We start from the raw sequence: 6,456 nt of genomic DNA on the forward strand, positions 1-6,456 counted from the left end.
GGGGGGAGGAGTGGGAGGCCCAGGCTTGTCCTTGAGCATCACAGTCATAACTGCTTCCTCGATAACAGGAAAAAACAGGCTCATTTCTACTGATGCACGGAGCCTGCTGAGTAACTGCTGGCGGGCGGGTGCGCAGACGGGGAGAGCGAGAGGGACAGGACAGACGCCGTAATGCACGGCAATTCGTCAGCTCCGTCCCGCTGCCCGAGGACTTCCAGTCCTCCCGGCGCGGCAGAGACTGGCGTGCCAGCATCACAGCAGGCAGCACGCTTTCCCCGGGTGGTTTAAGCAGGGGATGCCAGCCCCCAGCAGCGTCAGGCTGTTTTGCAGCATCCCAGGGGCAGAGGCAAAGCCTGGGGGAAGGGTTTGCGCTCCCCAGGGTAAGCAAAATGCTCCCCTTGCATTGCAGATAGAACTGAGGGGGGTAATGTTTCCACATCCACCCAAATTACGCTGCCAGTCCACAGCTAGAATAAATAAGGACGGATGTCTGACCCCACATGCTGGCAGAAGTTGTGCTGCTTCATCACAAATTCTCTGCTGTGTCTATGGTGGGAGAAGGGGAAGGGAGGGGATGCGCATCAAAGAAAGACTGAGTAAAGTGTGGGAAAGCATCTGATAAAGGTGGATCCTAATGAGAACTGAAGATGGAAAGAAGGGACTAAAAGCAGGGAAGAGGTTGGGAACTGGAGGGGAAGGACCGAACCAGCAAAACAGAAGGACACACAGAAAGAGGTAAAGCAGCATCAGGCACTTGCGCATCAGCGAATCCCAAGGTCTGGTGCAACAAGCAGAGAGGTCTGTGACAGCCAACATATCCCCCATGCCAAGGTCAGTCTCATGTGGGGTCCCAGAGAGCCCACCATGGTGGGGGGAGAGACCCTAAACCCCCCTGCCCACGGCCATCCCAGGGCAAAGGCAAGAGCTGTCATCTCCACTCCTCCTCCTCTTCCTCCCTTCCCGCTTGCTCCCTGCCATTATGAGCTCCGCAGCCAGCACAGACGTTTTTCCAGAGCTCGGGTTATCCCCTACCCTTGCTGCCTGCGTTAATCACGCACAGAACGTCGCCGGAGCATCTTTCCTGGGGGAGATGAGCTGTGCCCGGGGAGGCAGCAGCACGCAGCCATCTCGGCCCCGGGCCGGGGAGAACGGCTCCTCGCGAGCTGCCGGCAGGGAGCAGAAGGATGAGGATATCAGGACGGGGGACTTCCGGAGGAGCAGGAGGCACCTCAGCTCCCTTGAGCTGTAATGGGGACTCCGGTCTTTCTCCCACCACTTAGAAAAAGCCACTGAATTCTCTTGCCCAGAGCCAGAAAAGACACATCAGGACTAATGGCAGAGCACACGTTTTTACCTCCTGTCTTGGCTTTAATGACAGGAGCAGCCTCTTTCCCCAATAGCTGGTTTTGTTGGGTTTTTTTTTCACTTGAATAAACAAGTGTAAGTCTGCTTGGCTAGCAGATATTCATCTGCAGATAAATGTTTGGAGCTGCAGAAAGCTCTTGTTCGTGTCTTTCCTGTGCCTTAAAACCATGATTAGAGCTGTGATCTTTGGTGTGGATTTAAAGAAAGAAGGGGACGAGTAAGGGTGAGAGGGCTGTAAGATTGCCTTTGCCTTACAGATGCCAAGAAGGTCTGTGCATGCCCACAGCACAGACATCGCTTCATCTAACACAGGTTTTGGAGGTGCTTGGTCACATCAGCCTGGTGCTCCACCCCAGCTCACTGCACACTGGGAGCACTGATGTGCAGTGGCCGTGCCATGCTGACGTGGGTACAGGCTCCTGGTACCCATTGGAGAGGGTCACACCCAGGTATTTCGGCACTGGCCACACACACGTACCCTTTGCACTCACCTCCCAGCTGTTGTTGGCCAACAACAGGCATAGGCCTGGGATGGTTACAACCTTTCTCCACTACCTGCATCTCCATCTCTATCTCCTCCCACAGATGCAGTGCTCAGTGATGCCCTGGTGTTTTGTCTCATCATTTTGGGGCATGCCCGGTGTTAAGCAGGAGCTCACCCGCATCCCTTTTCACTTTAAAACTGCGTTCACACGCCACAGCCCATTCTCCTTCCTACAGATTTGCAAAGTCACAGAATGCTCTGGTGACTCTGCCCAGTGTTTGAGGCATCCCCCAAGCAGGTTGTGCCAAGAGGAAAACCTCCAGGAGGCTGGGCACGTGTTACAGGCACGCAGGACAGATGACTCCTGGCAGCAATTCTGTGATCCCTGAGACAGCCGCTGTGCCGGGAGCCCCGTGCTGCCTGAAGCAGCTGGGGAAATGTAACTGCATGGCAAAACCACAGCCAGGATGGCAGCAACAGCCGTGGCCCATGGGAGAGGAGCATGGGTGATGCGAGCCAGAGCAGAGAAACTCTGCACACCTCTGCCTTGGTACCACAGCCTGCTGAAACCTCCACTTGCTTCAGTCCCTGTCTCCCCACTGTTTTTTCCCATAGAAATAAAGCGTGTTGGGAAAGTGCATGTGTGGTTTTACCTTGTCCCCTCTGTAGCAGCTTTTCATAAAATCATAGAATCGTTTAGGTTGGAAAAGACCTTTAAGATCACCAAGTCCAACCATTAACCTAACCCTGCCATCCCACCACTAAACCATGTCCCTAAGCCATCTACCCAGCTTTTAAATACCTCCAGGGACTCAGCCACTTCCCTGGGCAGCCCATTCCAGTGCTTAACAACCCTTTTGGTTAAGAAATTTTTCCTAATGCCCAATCTAAACCTGCCCTGGTGCAACTTCAGGCCATTTCCCCTCATCCTATCGCCTGTTACCACCTTGCTACAGCCTCCTGTCAGGCAGTTGTAGAGAGCGATAAGGTGTCCCCTCAGCCTCCTCTTCTCCAGGCTGAACAACCCCAGTTCCCTCAGCCGCTCCTCATCAGACTTGTGCTCCAGACCCCTCACTCACTTGGCTGAGGTGTGGCAAAGCTGATGGCAAGGCAGAAGCAAGGAAAAAACTGCAGTGGGAGCTTGGTCCCTGCAAGCCCTCAAGGGAGGGAGAGACCTCTATAAACCTTCAGTGGGAGGGGAATCAAAAAGCTGTGTCTTCTTGGGCACCACGTTCACTCAGCCAGAAGATGCACAAAGCCGCAGGAAATGCCATGTTCACGACAGAGTCCCACGCTTGGGACCCAGCGCAGTGCCAGAACCAAAGGTATGGGTCTGAGCCCAGGAATGGGATCGGGCTTTTCTGGGAATGTCCTCCCCGCCAAGGCTGGGACAGACCCTCCCTCCACCCACTCTGCCGCAGCCACCAGCCCCCTGCACAAGCCACCGGCTGGGGGGCCCCACCCAGCCCCCTGCACAAGCCACCGGCTGGCAGCTCTGCTCCCTTGGGGCAGCTTTTTTAACTCCCCCCTTGCTGGGGTGGCAGAGGTTGTTGAAGGACAGGCAGCGCGCCAGCACGGGGCACGGTGGGGGCAATATTTTATAATGCAAAGCTCCTCAGTTGGGTTATGCAATAGCCTGCGAGCCCGACGACGTATGTGTACTCAGATGTCTTTATGCTGCTCTATATCTAATTTAATTACGTGCTTCCTGTCTCATTTAGCTTAGCAGCCTCCTGCGGCTCCAGCTTGGTTGCCTGTATTATCAGTCCTTGTTTTGGAACACAAAAAGACTCATCTGTGTCACAAGGCCTGGGGCCGGGCTCCCTTCCCATAACAGTGCCATAGCCTTGCCAGCATGAAGCCCACCTCCCATTCACAAGGACTGGCCCTCTTGGGGTTTCATTTCCACCAGGGATGTCCTGGCAATCCAGGCAGGGTGAGCTGGGGGGACCCTGCGTGCTCAGGCTGGGAGAAGCCTGGACCATGGAGGCACCTGCAGTGGGAGAGCTGCACCCATAGCCCCCCTTTGCCAGCACAGCACTGGCATTTGCAGGGGTACAGCCACTGGCCCCTCCATCAGGAGCAAAACACAAGACCCCTCAGCCCCAGGTATTGCTGCTGTTGTTGTTTCTGGGTTAGCATTTGTGAAGTGCCAGCAACCTTGAAAAATATGAAAATGAAGTTTTCAGCCCCAATCCTACACAAATGAGGTGGGTAACAGGGAAAAAAAGGAACTGGTGAGTGTAAAGTGTCCTTGTACATGTGCCCCAAAGCACAGCCAAGCTGTTGAGGAGAGTTTCTGGTACCATTTTTTTTTTTTGTATTTTTACATGGTTTGGGGGGAATAAGAAGGGGAGGATACAGAAATGGATGGGAAAGGGAGGAGGAGGAGAGGAAGAGTCAGGGCGAGCCATGCTGCATTGCAGAAGACGCAGGCCAGGCAGGCTCACCAAGGAGCCCGACACCTGATTTCTCCTAAACTGATGGGGAACCACAGAGGTGGCAATCAGGAACGGTAAAAGCTGCAGACAGCACACACCCTGCAATGCTTCAGCAGAGGCTGCCAGAAGCCCAGCGAGTCTCCTGGAGCTGCCTGCGTGAAATCAGGGAGATGCTGAATGCAAAGGAGTAGAAGGGAGAGACTTAAAGGCACCGCTCGCGTTGCACAGCCCCTTCCTCCACCAGCAAGCTGTTGTTAAGCTTTGGGTGTGCTGAAGGAGAGATGCAGGCAAAGGAGATGGGGAAAAGGGGTGATGGCAGGGGATCACCCGTGACAGGAGGTTGCTGCTGTGTAGGCAGGAAAGCGGCATCGCTCGGAAGCTGGCAATGGTGTCTGGGAGGAGCGGGGAAGCTGCCGAGGCTGCGACAGCATCAGGACGGTTGCAAGGGGTCCCCACGGAGCTGGGTCATGGCCACAGTCACAACTTATGAGACAGGGGACGTCAGGGGCTGCTGCGGGGTGCCATGTCCATGTGGCTGCAGGTGAGCCTTGCGCTGTCCATGCTCCCCTGCCCAGGGTAACACGCCCCCACCTCGCTCCCCCCATTGCGGGACAGGCAGCTGCCCGCACAGGCAGCGGAGCTTGCTCCTCGGTGGCTCCTGTGTGGCAACAGGCCCTCACTGTAACACACGGGGCGTTTAATTGATTCCCAACAAAAGCACACGCTGCGTTCACATGAAGCACGAGAGGAAATAGCCGCTCTGGAAATTTGTAGCAGTGCGGAAAGAGATTATTGAAATAAAAAAATTAGAATTACAAATGAGCTTTTTGAGGGGCAGCTGTTATCCACTCTGCTCGCTTCACACAGCGCTGCGGCGCATCTGCGTAGGGAGAGGTATCTGACAGCAGGTATTTTTAATCTTCTCTTTCTGTTCCCAGCACCTGCTCTTTAAAGCCACTAAAAAGAAAAAAAAAAAAAGAAAAAAAAAAGAAAAAAAACAACCAAACAAACCGAAGATGATGGCTAAATATATCCTAACTAAGAGGAGAGACACAGCAGCACTAATGGCAGATCCTTCCTTGGATGCATGTAAATTGTTTTGGCTCAGAGACAGGCTTAGAGGGAAGAAGCAGCAGATGAAAAGAAAAAAACAATAAAAAAAAAGGGAAGGGAATTAGGGCAAAAAAGGGGGATAGAAAGGAAACAGAGGGACCAATAAATTCCACTGCACTGATTTCCAGAGAAAAACAAGCTCATTTAATTTTTGTTTTTAAATGCAACCCTGTGCAGACCACATAGCAAACACTCACCTCTTGGCGGGGAGGGTGGGCCGTGCACCAGGCGAGGAACACGCCCAGGGCTGGGCTGGATCCAGGTCACCGCTCTCCTTCACTTGCCAGACCCTCTCAGGAGATGCTCTGCTTGGCCTCAGCCCTCTGCCACTGAAGTCCTTTCACCGGGCAGGCAGCAGCCCCCACAGGGTTGCTTCAGCCCCACTCTGCAGCAGATCTTCTACCATGGAACTTTCTACTAACACTCAAACAACAACCCCCAGCTGCCCTCACTCTGGTCTACCCCTACTAACACCTCCCTTCCCCCTTCAGTACTCAGGATTGCCCTCAGCTGCTGCCCAACCCTTCCCCAGCAAGCCCAGGCTCCTCCAGACTCCCTAACCTGACCCTTGGGACTCACTGAGTTGCTCTGACTTCTCCAGCTCTCGCTGCCCATCTCCAGCTCACGCACACCGTGGTCCCCAGACGTGCTCTCCTTGCCTGCTGAGCCAGCCCTTGCCTCGCCCTTTCCTTGCTTGTTCGCCCCCATCCCCACTGCCAGCCCTCGTCCTGGGCTTTGCCTGCAACTCGCCAGCCTAGTCCCGCTCACCTCTCCCCAGTTTATCCCCCAAGGATGGATCAAGCCGAGAGCTCAACATGAGCTGCCTGCTGGAGCCTGGGGCTGCTTTTTATAGATGAAGAAAGCATTTGTTTGTTCTCCATGGCCTGATCACGCTTGATCCATCTTCACCACTCCCTCTCCCAGGAGCGCTTGCTTGTGCGTTCCCCACCACTGGTCCCGGTATGGGGACCAGACCTAGCGCTTGTTTTCACATGGGGCAATATGGCAGCGCGACAGATGCTGCCAGAGGGGCAGGTGGGAGCCATGCCACCC

Source organism: Egretta garzetta, unplaced genomic scaffold, assembly GCF_000687185.1.
Source record: "Egretta garzetta isolate BGI_Z169 unplaced genomic scaffold, ASM68718v1 scaffold598, whole genome shotgun sequence".
In the NCBI taxonomy this organism is placed as follows: domain Eukaryota; kingdom Metazoa; phylum Chordata; class Aves; order Pelecaniformes; family Ardeidae; genus Egretta; species Egretta garzetta.